The sequence below is a fragment of the Herpailurus yagouaroundi genome, unplaced genomic scaffold (assembly GCF_014898765.1).
Source record: "Herpailurus yagouaroundi ecotype Mexico unplaced genomic scaffold, PumYag 139, whole genome shotgun sequence".
In the NCBI taxonomy this organism is placed as follows: domain Eukaryota; kingdom Metazoa; phylum Chordata; class Mammalia; order Carnivora; family Felidae; genus Herpailurus; species Herpailurus yagouaroundi.
The window spans coordinates 62,270,402-62,288,945 of NW_024412394.1; the positions used below are offsets into that span (position 1 = coordinate 62,270,402).

The 18,544-nt window shown below is 34.1% G+C and overlaps 1 long non-coding RNA gene across 1 annotated transcript in view; it reads right to left on the reverse strand.

The window, feature by feature from the left end:
- The window catches only part of LOC121029831 (uncharacterized), a 324,524-nt gene that overhangs the window by 238,333 nt on the left and 67,647 nt on the right, over positions 1 to 18,544 (reverse strand). The gene's annotated exons all lie outside the window — the stretch shown is intronic.

Consider the following 18,544-nt stretch of genomic DNA (forward strand, 5'->3'; position numbering starts at 1 on the left):
TAAGTTGCAAATAAATTTAAAAAGTGTATTCAGTTAGGGAAGCCTGGGTGGGTCAGTTGGTTAAGCATCCAGGTCATGATCTTGTGTTCTGTGAGTTCAAGCCCCACTTTGGGCTCTGTGCTGATAGCTCAGAGCCCGGAGCCTGCTTTGGATTCTGTGTCTTCCTCTCTCTCTGCCCCTTCCCTGAGCGCTCTGTTTCTCTCTCACTCTCTCTCAAAAATAAATAAACATTAAAAAAATTTTAAGTGTATTTAGTGAAAAAGACTCATAATTTCGAAGACATAACTTACAAGGTTTTTATATGAAGAAACTAAAATATCGTGAGTCTCCAAATATATGTGAAAGATCATCCTCTACCTATATAACATGGTTTACATACCATAATGCAAAAGAGTTATTTATGTTTTTGTTCTCCCATATAATACAAATCTTTACACACAGTCTTCACTATGAACTATTGCACACTTTAATAGGACAAAAGGAAAAACCATAGTTGGACACACCATGAAACTCATCAATCTTTTCTATTTAGCAGTCATAACTATCTCAATTTTTGGTCCACTATCCCACACCACAATACTATTGTGTTAGGAATCAGTCACAGCATATTATTTATGGCAAAATGGGTATATTACATTAAACATATTATTGAGAATGTCATTGCATTATGCAAGAGAAAAAATATTCTAGATCAACCAAGAAGATAATTGATTTTACTCTGAGGGGGAATTCCCTATTTTAAAGGGGAAAAAAAAAGATCATTAACTCTAGCACTTTCCTAATCATAGGATTGAATAGGCAGTACATAATATTTCCAAATCCATATAAAAATCAATTTTGAGTTTGCCATACAATTGTAGGGACTTTCTATGACATTTGGATGTCTCTATGTAGTCAGAAAGAGTTCCATACTTGAGCATAAAAAAAAAATCAGCCTACTTTATTTCTAGTTTACATGAAGCAACAAAGACTTTTTGATAGCTGTATTTCCAAGATCATAATATTTGGCAAAGTTTGGCAAAGATACACTTGTAAATAAAAGTCTTCACTCATTTGAAAAGGTAACATCTAAACTTAACTCCCTATCAGAACAACCTATAAAACAACAACAACAACAAAAACCTGTGGTATACATCTCTAATGCTGGTTTGATTGAACTGGCTGTCACAGCAGGATTATTTTATGAAAAATTTTAGCACTATTTTTTCCTCTTTGTGAAGAATGTATTCGCAGTAACCCAACAGAAACAGCAGCAGTGACTTTCTAATCAATAGGCAAATAGATTCCTTCCTCTAACCCCACCCACCTGCTTTTAAGCCAATATACAATAGAGATGGAATTGCTTCTTTTTTTTTTTTATTTTCAGAGGATTTACACAACTTATTGACATGTATTTTGTAGATTATGCCAATTATTTAAAAAATATTTTTAAGCTATACAATGTAATGGGAAGAACAAGGAGGCATAAGGCATTCTAACACTTCCAGGTGGGGCCATAAGTTATATTAATTCCCTCATTCTCAGCTTCCTCAGTAAAATCGCTATTATTATAGAGTTATTAGAGTCCAATGAAATAGAATAAGTCTTCTAGCATATTGCCTGCTAAACATTGGGTAATAAATAAGTGGTAGTTTCCTTACCATTATTTTCTTCTGGATTACAATGCAGAATATTAAGGTAGGAGGAGCATTAGCATACTCTATTTTTCAAATAGTATGTGTGACAATCCAGTCTAATTCAAAATTGCCAACATTTATCCAATCATTAAAAACACATACATATATATTTTGGGCTCCTACTGTATGCTAGCCACTGTTCTAGGGTCATAGGGATAATGGTGAACAATATTAAAAAAAAAATATATATATATATATATGTGTGTGTGTGTGTGTATAAATATAAATATAAATAAATAAAAATAAATATGTGTCTATTAACTTATAATAAATAAGTTAATTGTATGGTATGATAGAATATGTCCTGGGCTATGGGAAACAGAAAAATAGGAAAAGGTATGGGTGCTTCAGAATGATAGGTAACATTTGAAAGTGCAATAACGTCATTGAGAAATTAGAGATAGAATTTGAAAAAGGTGAGGAGTTAGTCAATTAAGTATCTGAGGGAAGAGTTTTCCAGGCAGAAGAAAGAAGTCGTCCAATGGCCCTGAAGAAGAAGCATCACTGGTATATTGAAGAAGCCAGTGTGGGGGAAACAGCTTGAGCAAGTATGTTTGCAATATGAAACCAGGATGCCAAAGGGGAAGAAAAGTGGAATACTAGAATATATAAGGTCCTTGTAGGCCATGGCAAGAAAGTTAGTGCTTTCTCTTAGGGAAATGGGAAACCGCTATAGGGTTTTGTGAAAGAGTATTACGATCTGATTCATAGACATTTTAAATAGACTTGAGCTTGGACTGCTTTGAGAAGAACAGGAGCTAAGAGGACAAAGCAGGGAGTCCATGAGGGAGGCTATTTCAGTAACCCAGGTAACAGACGATTACTCACTCAGACTTGGCTGGTGTATGAGTGTTGACATTTCTGATGTTAACCACCATGGGGAACAAAACAAGTAAAGGAAATACAACCACTGCTTCAAAAACCTTTGAATCTAGTTTCTTAAATCATTTTCCCACTAAAATATATTCATTTGAACCATATACATTTGTCATTTTTGTAGATAAAATGGTCAAATTTCTACAGTTTCATAATTTTCTAGCTCATGAGTTCAATTAGAGAGGGATTTTAATTGATTTTGTTCTCTGCTATATCCTCAGGGCTTAAAAGTAGGACTGAGTTTAGTAGGATCTTAAAGCAAATACTTGCTTAACAAATGAATGGGTTTAATTTTTTTTTTTTTTTAAGAGAGAGAGGAATAGAGAGAAAGGGGAAGAGAGAATTCCAAGCAAGCTCTGTGGTGTGGAGCTCATTGAGGGGCTTGAACTTACGAACCGTGAGATCATGACCTTAGCTGAAACCAAGAGTCAGACATTCAACCAACTAAGCCACCCAGGCACCTCAATGGGTTTAATTTTTTAAATAGGCTTAATATAACACCACATTTTGTTATAGTAATTATTTCATTTTTTCATTCATTCTTCATTTATTATATATCTCCAGACATGAAGGAAATGAAGAAATATAAAATAGTGCCTACTTTCAAGGAGCTAACTTTCTATTGTGGGACAGACACAAAGGATACAAGCTATTGGTACAATTATTATACATGTGTTATCAGAGAAGTTATCCTACAGGTGTTTTGGAAATAGAGAAGGAATTGGTTAACTCTGCCTAGGAGGTAATATATAATTTGATAAAAATGATATTTGGGTTGGGTTTTGACATATGAATATCATTTCAAGAGTCAAAGAATCAGAAAAATCAGTATATTGCCACATCAGGAATTGCCTCTGATTTCTGGAAATATTTCAGACCATTCATTATTTTTTTAAAAAGACGAAAAATTCACGATATAAGCTATGCCACAATCTAAACCTAAATAAACACACAACTTCATTGTTTGGAGAATTGTTCTGTGTGGTGCAAAATTTACTACTAATTAAAACATAAGACTCTTCTTTAGCAATACATTTATACAAAGACAATACCCTTCTGAAGTGAGTATCCAAGAAGAAAATAGATAGAAGGAGATCTTTCTTAACTTTGATACCAAAATTCCTAGAATTTATGTTCAGGTAACTACTTACAGTTTAATTTTTTCAAATGAATGTTGCAGGCTGATACATTTAGTGAACAATTTGAAATTAAAGGAAAACTGGTAGGGGTGCCTGGGTGGCTTAGTCAGTTAGGCAGGCTTTAACTCAGGTCATGGTCTCAAGGTTTGTGGGTTTGTGCCCACGTCTGGCTCTGTGCTGACAGTGCAGAGCCTGGAGCCTGCTTCAGATTCAGTGTCTCTCTCTGCCTCTCACCCACTCATGCTCCGTCTCTCTCTGCTTCGAAAATAAATAAAACATTTTTTAAAAAGGAAAAGTGGTTAATATGATTCTTTCAAGGAAAAATGTGTAGTCTTCTAAAATAGAAGGACAGAAAAAAAAACAGGATGGGAAATGGAGAAGGAGCAGTGGAAATGGAATTACTCAGAATGACTTTGGACTTGTCCTTGTAAACTTAGAACACTTCAAGTTCTGCCCTGTGTCTATACTTGAGCTGCTTATATTTTGTCTCTCTTTCTTACCTGAGTACCCTTCTAGAAAGTCCTTGTATTTGATTTTAAATCTATTGACCTGAGTGTCAAAGATTCCTGATAAAAAGCTTTGGGCTGTAAAGCACACACACTTGTGCAAATCATGTGCTTACTTTCCTATGCTCCCTGAACGAATGATGACCTGCATCCCTAAAGTTGTTATAAAACCAAACAAGTACTATGTATGAGTGGGTAAAATCTTTGGGCACTGATAAAAGGAAAATTCCTTAAGACAAATAAGGTAGCCATTTCATGATACTTGACTCAGTACAAAACTGTTCTTAGAAATAGGTTATATTTAGATATGTTGTATTTGCTGACTAAGGAGGACACAACAAACATAGTAAAGATATAACAATGCAATCCAATCTAACTTATCTACGAAGGCAGGAACAAGGCCAATACAAATAGGTGGGCAAGAAGAAGTCTTTAGAACAAAATGAACATAGGAAGAACAATAGTGTCAGATAGGGGAACCTGGCTGGCTCAGTCAGTAGAGTATGTGACTCTTGATTTCATTGTCATGAGTTCAAGTGCCTTAGAGCTTTAAAAAAATGTGGTAGGTAATTGCTGTGATTTCTATTTCTGTGTTTACAGAAGAACTCTACCCAAAGGAGCTTGTAGAGAGGTCAGGTGTCTAATGAAAGCTAGCAAGGGTACTTGGGTTTCCTTCCTAAGATAATAGAAAGAAGGACAGGAGAAAACAGATTTAACTTTTCTCCTCAATTCCAATTTTAGACTTGAATTCTTGGGAACGTCACCCTTAGACAATTTTTTTTTTAGTGACGAGCACAAAACAGTTGACAAGTTTGCTGTCTGGGTAGTAGTAAACTTCCATTTCTAGGGATAACACTATTTCAGGTTCTTTCACAAATCATAATCATTTTTAAAATGTTAATTTATTTCTGGTCACATAGAGGAATTTCACCAAATACTATAATTCCTGGAGAGCTGATCATAAGCAGAGAAATCAGGATTCTATACCTTCTCAGTGGTAAGAAATACCAAATACATCCAAAGTTTAAAGATCCAGACAGGAAATAATTCATATATCCTTTTGATGAATGCTTACATACTAAACACTTCATTTGAAGAGGATATGAGTAATATTTCCATGGATTTAGATTAGTAGAATATGAAGATAGTTAGACTGTTTATAACACAGTATAATAAATACTTAAAATTGTATGTATAAAAAAAAGTTTATTACTAAGTACTATTAGAATGCCAGAGCATAATAAGAATTTAAGTCATCTCAAAAGATGATGAAATCAAATCTATTTCTGAAGGGGTGAGTAGAGGTCTTATTTGGTAAATTATAAACTGTTAGAAACTAGGTTTAACTGAGGAATAATATTAATGTGAAATTGCAATCAAAATTATCATCAATGGTATGATATTAAAATTAGAGGACTTTTTTCTTTTAAAGTAGCTCACCTAAAGCATTATTATTATGCATTACTTTGGGAATTAAAAAAAACTCAACAAATTAAATGTTAAATACAGAATAAGAGGAACAATTTGCCTCTTTGTATTTTTATTGATACAAGGCTTTCCTAAAAATCTCAACAGCTTACAAGATAAGTGTGAAACTAACCAGTAGTTCCCAGTGTTGGCTGAGTACAAAATAAATACTTAGCAATACATTTCATATACAAGATTATCAGACATTTAGGAAATATATTTTAAAAGGATTTTATCACAATTACATCAAAACATTTACAGATCTAAGAAAAAAAAAACTTGAAAATAATTTTCTAGACCCATGTAAAGAAATTTCATAATCTATACAGGAATATAAACAGCAATTCTTTAAAAGTAGGAATATAACAGCTTCATAGGTAGAAAGACTTATTAATGAGAAATATCAATTTTATTCTATCTAAATTAAATTCTATGATATAACACAGTTTCAAAAAACCTTAAATTTTATTCTTTTAAGAATAAAAATTCAACTTCATCCTGGAATAATATTTCTCCCAGTGAAGGGAGAAAGATTGAATTAGTATAGGAATATGCTGAAAATTGCTCTAAAAGATATTTTTACAGTGCCATCAAGTTACAGCAATTCAACAATTGACTATTACGGTCTGTCATAGCATGGCTTTTGCCATTCTCCAAATTTGAATCTAGCTAGTTACCCTTACCTCTGACCACTAGCTTTTCAATTCCTCAAACACCACTGGCATGTTTCAACATGCAAATTCTTATACCTTGAACAATATTAATATCACAAGTAGCATGGCTGGCAGCTTCTCTACCAGATTTTATCTTTAATGCACCCTTCCAAGAGGTTCAGATATCCTTATCTTGTTTTCAGCTACACTGTCCAAGTTTTTTTCCTACCATATTCTTATGTTGCTGCAACACTACAAGTCTCTCCTAGGCCACAGCAACATCATAGTCACAGTATTTGAAACCAAAAGAAATTATTTGTTTGCCTCAGTAGTTTACAGGTTACTCAAGGGCTCAGTAAATCTTCCTCATTCCGCAGGCCGCTTCTATTCCTGAATCAATGGTTCTATTTACTCCCCTTTGAATTATGAACCTTGGGATAAAGATTTTAATAACTTAGGAATTAAGACTCTTCATAGAGTCCCATGAGCTCAATTTCTCTTTCTTTCCATGTCTGTATTTTCTGTTTCCTATTGGTAAAATCTAACTCTAATCTGAGAAATCATGTGGACTCAGAAATCTTCCTAAAAGTTCCTATCTCATAGTTGTAAAAAAAAATTTTTCATGTCAGGGTGCCTGGGTGGCTCAGTAGGATAGCATCTGACTTCGGCTCTGGTCATGATCTCGTGGTTTGTGAGTTTATCCCTGCATTGGGCTCTGCAATGACAGTGTGAAACCTGCTTGAGATTTTCTTTCTCTGCCCCTGTCTGTCTCTGTCTCTGTCTCTGTCTCTGTCTCTCTCTCTCTCTCTCTCTCTCTCTCTCTCTTAAAATAAATAAACTTAAAAAAATATTGTCTTTGCTTAATGACCTTATCTTTAGAATGTCTCTTAGTAAAGTCATTGTCTAGTGAGAAGTCAAGTATAATAAATTCAACAAAGCATGCATACAGAAGCTGGGGAAACAGTACTATTGATAGCTGTATTTCCTGACCACACCTTTTCCTATGTTTGCCAATGTATCATTTTACACTGTAAGTTCCTTTAGGGTATAACTTGATCTACCTTTTTGCATTCATCTTGTTGGGGCCTAAGAAGATTAGTAGCATGCAATAGGTGAGGTGTACAATAATATGCGAGAGAGTAGAAGTTATTTAATGAACAATCTCATCACATGAGAAATAAATAAAAGCATACTTAATATTATTTAAAAATTATTATTTGCCTATAACTAGATAATAGATACATAAATAGGTAAGTAGGTAGGTAGATAGTAAATGATAGATAAATAGAAACATCGATGATAGATGGATAGATAGATAATAGGTAATAGATAGATAGATAGATAGATAGATAGATAGATAGATAGAATGCCTCCCAAGACCTGTCTAATAAGAAGTAGCTGTGGCCAAGGTCAAAGAGGTTGCTGTCTATTTTCTCTTGCAGGGTTTTGATGGTTTTTTATCTTACATTTAGATATTCCATCCATTTTGAGTTAATTTTTGTGTATGGTATAAGAGAGTGGCCCAGTTTCATTCCTCTGTATGTTGCTGTCCAGTTTTCCCAACACCATTTTCTGAAGAGACTTTTTTCCATTGGATGTTCTTTCCTGCTTTGTCAAAGATTAGTTGGCCATACATTTGTGGGTCTGTTTCTGGGTTCTCTATTCTGTTCCATTGATCTATGTATCTATTTTTGTGCCAGTACCATAGTGTCTTAACAATTACAGCTTTGTAATATAGTTTGAAGTACAGAATTGTGATGCCTCCAACTTTGGTTTTCTTTTCAACATTACTTTGGCTATTCAGCGTCAGAAGGAGAATTTCTTTAATCGTCTTAATTCTCCATTTTCTGAAAAATTAAGTCTCTGAAATGGCTTATTGTTTAACAATGTATCCAATTGGAACCACAATTAATAAAAAATGAAGATGGGACATCCTATGACCAAGAATTGATGAATATAAGGAACAAAAGAGTAAACCACCATGAATGGAGTTGAAAGTGTGGAAATAGAAGTCAGAAGACAGTACATCTGTGCTGCGCATAGGCCACACCCTCCTGGGTAATGAATATTGATTTTGGATTATTCTAGACATTTACTGGAGGTGATTTGAAGTAGTCCTTTGGCATATATGTGTATCTCGCTAGTGCTTTTTCTATTATTGGGGGTTTACTATCTGACGCCATATTTGGAGCAATACTCTTCATATTATTTGATTTCTATTCAAGGGGAAAAACAAGACACTACAAAATTTCTTGTCTAACTCCAGCATGAGCTCACAGACAGTTGTTTATCCACGTTGAGATAAAAAGCTCCAAATAATTAGGCTCCATCTTTCCACTTATATCCAAATCTTTACCACTCAATGTTGAGATGCAGTTTGTGTGTGTGTGTGTGTGTGTGTGTGTGTGTGTGTGTGTGTGTCTATTTTAAAGTTCCAGAATTTTTACAATTATTTTTCACAACACCATTCTGCTCAGAGGGTAGTTATGTGTGCATTCTCTTTATCTTCATTTGCTTTCGGGGCAATTTGTATCTTGTCTTGTGTAAAGTTTTGACATAAAGTTGTGACATATAGATTATAATGACATATTATAATCACCCAAAGTCCATAGTTTACTTCAAGTTTCACTCTTGGTTTCTATATTCTATGGGTTTGGACAAACACATAAAAACATGTATCCGTCAATATAATATGATACAGAATATTCTTCACTGCCCTAAAAGTTCTCTGTACTCCGCCTATTCATCCCTCTCCTGCCCACCACCCCTGGCAGCCATTGATTTTATTGTCTCCGGAGTTTAGACTTTTCATTTCAAATATTTTTTAAGTTAAAAGGAAATCAGTTTTTAAGTGCCAGTTGTAAATACTTATGTGATGACTAACATAGAACAAAAGCTATAAAAGTGATTGCAACTCTATAGAAACCGCATGCATTTTGAATAACTACAAATTTGCATACATAATATATCAAGTCACTACCAATCTATGAAAGGTCAAAATTTTGTACCTAAATAATGGGGAGTATTCATAAAATATAATTAACTATAGACAAAATCATGCTTTTGTATAAATTTTAAAATTGCATGTTTCTCTAAGACTGCAGAAAAGTTTTAAGTAAAGGAAAAAAAAATAGAGAAACCAGACCTAACTTGGGATAAACATATTCTGTGGAGGTTACATTCAAACTGTGTCTGAATGAAGCCTAGGAGCTTTTACCAGACAGTCCTTACTGCTCAGTGAATGATGAATATATATATATATATATATATATATATATATATATATATATATTGCTGCTTGGATAAATGAGTGGGTCAAAGAAATATATTACATACCTCCAACCTTACTTATGAAATGGCACAAAGAGAGAAAGATATTGGTATGGAACATGGATGAATAGACAAAACTAGTTGCATCTGAAGCAACTAGACCATGCAATGAACATGACGAGCTCACTTCCAAAATCCAAATTTACTGTGTCTCATAAAGATAAAATATAAAAATAATACAAAAAAGTATAACACATTGTTCTCACTTACTATCTAGTTATGCATTAAGCCATAGATATACATGTAAATTTTAAATGAAAATTAACTAACAATACTAGGTAAAATATATTCAAATTAAGAACACATGCTAAATAAATGGCTTATAAATAATAAATCATCTGAGTTTAAAAAAAAAGTACATATCACATTAAAGTCTAAATTGGTTTGAGAAAATCACTGTAGTTTTTCCACAGTCAAGGGAAGAGTGGGTCTCAGAATTAAAGCACGCTGGGAACAGAAAGGAGAATGAAAGGGAAGGACATTTTCTGATTATCTGAACATCTAAAGCATAATCCAAAAATCAGGAATATCAGTACCATTCAACAAAGAAATCAGGGAAATAAGCAAATTTAAGTATATAGGGTAGTCTATTGGCTATTCTACATTCCCACAAGAGTAATTTATTGGTATACTAGAAGAAAATCAACCATATGCATCAAAAGGAATAGATTATATGATAAATTCTGGAATTTAAATTCAAGAATTTTGAGATGGCTTATAAGACCATAAAAACAGGAAGCTCCTGTGTTTGATTTTTGCCAAAGTATAAAATATGCATTTTAATTTATGTAAAAATTTAAGATGAAAAAAGAAATGAGGATTATTGTGCTGCCAACGCCCCCAAGCCCATCAGTTTTGAATGTTTTGCCAAGTCCTGCCTTCATTGTTTTACTCAGTCATACACATTTCCTACATCCACTCCTTCCATGAATAGAGGCACAGCAAAGACTTCCATGTAGAAATATCTTTTTTAAAATGATGATTCCAGTATAAAACTTTGAACTTCAATTTGCCACAAAGCTTTATTACATAGCTAATTACATGATCTAATATTTTCTTCTATGCTTTCTTTACAATTTCAGCAATATTGAAAACCAATATTGAATCTTCTAGCACTGTGGTACTCTTCAAGAGGAATACTTATAAAATATTAGTACATAGGTCTCTAGCTCCATCCTCACTGCTAAATAAGAGTACATGCTTAACACTCCATCATTTAATGTTAATTTAGTCATTGGTGGAAATACAGTGCACTGCTAAAATATTTTCTTTATTTGTTTGAATAAAATATATTTAAAACACAAAATAAATTGCCCTTACTGTGGCATACAGATTTTCAAAATAAAATTTAATTCATAGAAATTGAACCTATTAAAATAATGGTTGGTTCTATCCATCATCTTATTTAATTTCTTTTCCACTTGTGTTTTACCTAAAATTTCTTTGAATGACTACCACGAGACTTGTGCATTCTTGCTAGAGTAAGATACCCCTAACTCTCCATTGATGTGGATAGAATACAAGTATTCACAAGTTTTCAAGTCTATGTAGAATCTAAGACAAAACAGAATTTTTCTCAGTATTAAAACAAACAAAAAAGACCTTTTCTCCAGGGCCTGCTAAACCCTTCAAAGGAGTCTGCAGCGGTTCCAGCGGATCGTGTCTTCCTTGTTTGAATTATTTTAGAAGTGAGAACTAGGAATACAGCCTCACATGAGAGAGAGAAATAACGCACGTTTGTATTTTCAGTACTTTACGTCTAGTGTGTCTTCCTTATCTTTTTTATTCTTTTGCCAGCTCAAAATGCATCCAGCACAAGATGCTTCCAAAATATTGCATCAGCAAATAATCTTTTCTTGGAAATCAAGAAAGCTCTATCTAATACATCCAAAAATTGTATCGGCAAATATTCTTTCCTTGGAAATCAAGAAAGCTCTATCTAATACAATGAGAACGTTAGAACCAATAGTGGGAAACTTGGTTCCACTCTGACCTAGGTTCCACTCTGACCTATGTCTCTTGGCTTCTCTCTTCTTTAATTTCCTCACGTGGAAATTGAGAAATAAAGGCATGCATCCGGTCTTTCTTAGGGATTGTCGTCAGAATTACGTAAGAGAATATTTGAGGGGAAAACAAGTTGCTTAAGAAATTTGAAATATCTAAAAATCACTAATAGTGGAAAAAAATAGTGAACTGCTACCTCCTGGTAATGTGGTAATGTGACTGATTCTAGCAAGCCTCATCCTGCAGGTGAATCTTCAGTACTTCCTAATTGTATTCTGTCTCTCCCTTCTTAAAGAAATTCAGCAGCCTATGCGATTATACAAACTAAATTGCCATGCCAGTACAGAACTTTTTTAAAATTCCACACATAAAAATACACAAGCCTTTCAAATCTCACACAGAAATTAGGTTTGGACTGCAGGTCTGAGACCTATTACTCAATATTTATTGAGATAGACATGTGATTTAAACCAAGATGAGGATAGAAAACGTAATCATTATCCATCTATTTGGCATGTCTGTGAAAAGCCATTATGACCTATTTCATTATACCTTTTCATTATGCTATTTACTATGTTAATTGAAACTTTATAATGTTGGAAGGATATAAAAAATTCTTTAAGCCTATAGCACATACCAGAATAAATCCTCTAAGACAGTACATTTTAGAACTCATATTTATGTTATAGCATAGAAAGACCCATGAAACTCAAGAGTAAAGGCAAATGATTGCCATTTAAGGAGAATAGAGCTGATTAATCATGCCTCCTTTATCAATTTGATTGTTTAGTTAACAAGTTATCAGTCAGGTCAAGACCACCCCTCAGAGCCAAAGCCCTGAGAAAAATAACGAAGAGAAAAATAATGCTTGAGTCAAAGCCAACATTAAGACCCCTTTGATCCCGCAGGACTGACATACTTGCTTGATGTCAAAAAAATTTTTCTTCAAAGACAAAGCCTTTTATTTTACAATTTAAGTTACGGCTCAAAATGCAAAAATTTAATTTTCCCTAAAAAATACTTTTTGAATACATTTGAGTGAATTCATCATAATAAATTCAAAACTTCAAAAATAAAACAGTAAGAATATTTCTAATTTGTGCTGTTGGAACAAGACAAGAGATTTTTTAGGTGAACATTTAATGTGCACAAGTGATGCTGACAAATGTATTTCTTCCTTAAAAGTTAGATTTCACGGTAATGGATTTTTAAATAGGTGACTAATGTTTTTGACAAGCCTGAAATTTCTGGAAATGTTCTCTCATTCATTGGAACAAAATGATTTAGCATGAATCTCTGGGTCATGATATTCATAAGTCTTTAGAAAAAAAAAATCAGAAAGCAGTTTTCCAACTGTTATTTTTAGATGAGGTAAGTAAATTTAGGATAAAGTTAACTAGCTATGTTCTCTGTTCTACAGAATGAGTTAAATATCACTTGTGAATTTAACTGTTAAAGGCTTTTAATGGTTTACAAAATCTTGTACTTGTTTCAAAACTCCAATTCAAAATACATCTGTTTATGCATCCTTATGCTTTTAGAAGAAGAGCTACATAATAACCAAGTATTAGAGACCATAGGTAGATATTTTGCAAGATTGAAAACTGGCTAATCATTTCAGTCACCTGAAAATGACTTGCCAATAGAATCTAATGAAGCTTTACATATTAACTTTCTTAAGTCTATAGTGGAAAAGCAGCAGCTGTTAACACTTTTTAAATATGTGTGTGTGTGTGTGTGTGTGTGTGTGTGCGCACAAATACATGTATACAATGGGCTATAGATTTAAGATTTATTTTGCACAAGAGGTAAATATATAAATATAAATATAATATATATATATATAGATAAGATAAGATTTGGATCTTTTTCCTGCATCAAATAAAGCAGCTTAAGCTTAGCCTTTATGTTGCCAAATATAAAAAAATTACATATATATGTTTCTGTTCATCAGCTGCCTCTAAAATAAAGAACAGGGGTGCCTGGGTGGCTCCGTCGGCTGAGCGTCCAACTTCGGCTCAGGTCATGATCTCACAGCTCGTGAGTTTGAGCCCCGCATCAGGCTCTGTGCTGACAGCTCAGAGCCTGGAGCCTGGTTCAGATTCTGCGTCTCCCTCTCTCTCTGCCCCAACCCACTTGTATTCTGTCTCTGTCTCTCTCAAAAATAAATAAACATTAAAAACATTAAAGAAAATAAATTAAAGAACAAAGCTCTGAATTTTGCCTATAAGATAATCAAAAAGCATTTCTATTTCTTCAGATTTTTCTTGGATAATATGTTAATCTCAACAAATTAGATTTTCAAGCAGGTGAAATTTAACACTGTCCATCTAACTCTAGGTGTAGATACAGATCTTCCTCAACTTAGGATGGGGCTATATCCCAAAAAAACCATCGTAAGTTGAAAATATCCTAAGTCAAAATGCATTTAACACACCTAACCTACCATAGTTCAGCCTAGTCTACCTTAAACATGCTCAGAACACTTCCATTAGTCTATAGTTGGGAAAATCATCTAACACAAAGCCTATTTTCTAATAAAGTATTGACTATCTCATGTAATTTATTGAACCATGTACTAAAAGGGAAACAGAATGGCTGGATGGGTATGGAATGGTCGTAAGTATATTGCTTACCTTCCTGATCCTGAGTCTGACTGAGGGCTGCAACTCACCACCGTTGCCTGGCATCACAAGAAAGCATCATCCCCCATATCCTACTGGCTGTTTAGATTTCTATTGGATACATATTGCCTTTACACCATTGTAAAGTTGAAAACTCATTAAGCTGAACCATTGTAAGTTGGGATCATCCGCACTGAGGTTTTAATTGTAGCAATTTATTTTCATTTGACTATGGATATGTCAGTGCCTTTTATGGGCATCATAACATGTAACCAACATAAGATTAATATTTTTTCATAAGGAATCATTAAAGGAATTCCATTGCATTGGTTTCAATCCACGCTGCTAAATAAATGAATAAATGGTGAAGTTTCTTTGATGTAGGGCAGGATACTGGAGTGCCCATGACATCATACAAGTCAGCTCCAGGAACATAAAATGGTATTTAATTGTTACTCAAAAGATGAAATACATATTTTCTCTTTGAAAATACTCAGAGGCCTGTGTTTAGCCTTTGTATGGTCTGCTGTCACTACTCCATCTTTACTGACTAAATCTTTTACCCATTGCCCCACTGCTTCCTTATCTTTACCACTAGATTTGTGGTGTAAGTTAGCCAATATGACTGTTCCTTTCAATACTCGTGCTTGTTTTCCGTAAAATTCACATTTTCTGACATCAAATACCATGCATGTTTTCAATTTCACTCTATTTCTCCACTTTCTGTTGTGGATATTTTAATGGCTTCCCTTCCTTGAAAGTATATGCTCTTATGGACTACACAACAATAAACACAGCAGAACTCAGCCCTTCTTTCTCCTGTCCCTGTTCTGTAATTTCTTTTCCTCTTTCTCAACTCTCCCCTTCTCCCTCTGCCCCCACTTTTCTTACAACTACAGCATACTTGGCATCTGCCAACTGCTCTACACAGGCCTCCCTAAGCACTTCACATATTTTCTAATCCTTTGGTAAATATTCTTCTTCCCTTTTTAGAGATGAAGCAACTCAGATCTGGATAGTTAACTGATTTTTCCTTAATTAGTAAGATCTTTGTTATAAACTATATATTTCTTTAATTTTTTTAACGTTTATTCATTTTTGAAAGGCAGAGAGAGACAGAGTGTGAGCTGGGGAGGGGCTGAGAGGGAGGGAGACACAGAACCCAAAGCAGGCTCCAGGCTCAGAGCTGTCAGCACAGAGCCTGACACAGGGCTCCAAGAACCATGAGATCATGACCTGAACTGAGGTCGGACACTTAACCACCTGAGCCCCCCAGGTGCCCTAAACTATATTTTATTCTTTAATCCATAACCAACTACCTAAACTTAGATAACAGTGGCTGATCTTTAGGTTTTATCTTCATTTTGTCACCAAGACAAAATTAATAGGAAGTAAGAAATATCTCATTTTTATCAGGCTGCTATAACCAAAAATATATAGAGAAGAATTCCATCTTTTTTTGTAATTCAACCTCATTTATGCAGCATGAATTGTGGAAATTCTCCCTTTAACCAATGTAAACTTTCTTTTTTTTTTCTTTTTTTCCATTACTGATTCCAAACTTTACAACATTTCTTCTCAGTCTTCCTCCCAAGGCACCCAGCCATCAACAACATAAGAATTCTCATATCCAAAAACACCGTTCAAAATTGAAACATGAATGTAAATATCTACAATAGAATCTTGCTTATTTCATTGCATACTCTCTGATAAGGATGAGTAAGTTTATGGCATTGTATTACACCTGCTTCATTATGTTATTTTGAAAAGCACAAACTTCTAGATAGATCTTGCTTACTTTGGTTGGAGCACTGTCTACTAAAGACTGTCATAGGTATAATTTAAGGTTAAGAGAACACATAAATAGAGCGATGGCTTATTCCCTTATTAGAAAATAATAAGCAAAATTCTCATTTAAAATTTATAAAGCTCCGGGGCATGGGTGGATGAGTTTAGCATCTAACTCTTGATTTCAAATCAGGTCATGATCTCAGGTTCATAGGATTAAGCCCCAAGTCGGGTTCTGTGCTGGCAGTGCAGAGCCTATTTGGGATGCTCTCTCTCCCTCTTTCTCGGCCCCTCCCCTGATCTCTCTCTCTCTCTCTTTCTCTCTCTCTCTCTCTCTCTCTCACAATAAATAAACTGTAAAAAAATTATAAAGTTCATTAAAATTCACCTGCAAATATATTATGAAGTAACAGTTCACTGTATTAAAGTTAAATGTAACAGCAACAAAACTAATATAAAAACACAAATTTGAAACAAATTTACTTAATGCTTCACCTTCAAAAGATTTCATTTATTTGCATTTCCTACTGTTCCCATAAATATCCTACATAACAAGTTTTTTTTTAATGTTTATTCATTTTTGTGAGAGAGAGAGAGAGAGGGAGGGAGAGGGAGGGGCAGAAAGAGAGACACAGAATCTCAAACAGGCTCCAGGCTCTAAGTTATCAGCACAGAAGCCTACACGGGGCTCAAACTCCAGAAGGGAAAGATCATGACGTAGGCCAAAGTCAGACACTTAACCAACTGAGCCACCCAGGCACCCCATATCAATAGTTTTTGACCAAAATAGCATATTTTTTCAGATACCTTAAGGTATTTCACCAACTATCACATTTTCTTCAAGGACCATTCACAAAGATTCTTACTATTTACCTTCATATAAAAGCATAGAAGCATATAAAAGTATCATCAAAAGGTACATTGAAAGAAATTATATCACTGCCCAATGTCTCGAAGTGGTAGAACAAAGAGTAGAAGCTGTTATGCTGAGTTTGGAAGAAGTTGCCCTAAACTGGTAAATCAGTGATGGATAATTTCACAAAATTATTGCAAATTTTTGAGTGGCTCACAATTTCCCTTGCCATCTTCAGTGACGTCAATATAGTTCTTTTATTTTGCTTGCAATTTAAATATGCAAATTTTGATGAGAAATTTCCCACAAATACAGTTCTATAAGCACAATCAAAGTTGTGATCAAGTGTTGATTCTGTATGTAAACAGCCATGACAAGCTTAAGGTTCTTCAAAAAAATTACAAAATGCATCTGCTTTATATCTATATAAAATTGTCTAATGTAATTCATATATGTTCCTTTTCACAGGTTAGATCAGTTATTTGGCCTATAATTGATTGGAATGACCAAACTGTGACATGTATAAAAAACAAAGAAAAGTAACTTATTTTTCATGATTGTATGCAGCATATTTTAAGAAATTCCACAACATTATTAAAGACTTTTTCATGATTTTTTTACTAAAATTAGCACATTATCAAGATTAATTATCAACATCTTTGCATGCAGGCACATTTATTTTCTTAGAGTAAATATTTCATGGTGGAATTGATACAGAAAATGTTTGAGAATATCCCAAATATTCCTTTTCAAAACCTTAAGATGGTTACATAACTGTTTCAAGGACTAATTTTCTAGCTTTTTAACCAGGAAGCTCAAGTCATATGATATCAATTAGATTTTTGCTAATATGTAAAGTGGGTTAGTACATTTATGTACTATTACAAAAATGTATTACAAAAATATTACTAGTAATTTTTGCCAATTAGATTTTGCTAATATGTAAAGTGGGCTAGTACATAGCAAATATGTGGCAAAAATTAACAAAAGAATATATACACCATGAAGACCAATGATGTGTGTTTCAGGGACTGTGGGCCACCAGTTTATGGCTTCTATTGAAGACAGTCTGAAAGCATATATCTAGCACCCATTTCTGTCTACTTATCTAGCTTAAAAAGCCCTTGAGTGATGTCAGGGAAGTAATCTTACATAATTCTAGCAGGTTCACATTTTTTAACCAGATACATACACACCACAACATTGTAGGCAGCCTTATAAAAGTAAAAGTGGATTGAACCACACAGGTTTATTCTCTCACATAACGAAAACCCAGAAAGCAGTAAATCTGGGGTTCGTTAATTCAGATGTTCACTAATGTCAGGGATGGAGATCAGCTGCTCTGCAAGACTCTTGATTTCCCCAGTGTTTGCAAGATGGATGATGTCACTGCTCCAAGCAGTACCTTTTCCAAAGTAAGAAGAAAAAGGGGGGGATTTCTTTAAATCTCTTATCAGTTCCCTAGTAGAATTCCCTGACTTCTCAGTAAGCTGAACTGGACCAGATGTCCTACTTTAGACTACTCTCTGAAAAAGAAGAAAGAGATTTCTATGGTTGATTTAAGAACAAAAATATCCTAGAGTTTGTGGTGGAGCCCACCTTGCCTTAGCACACCTATGTCAATTCCT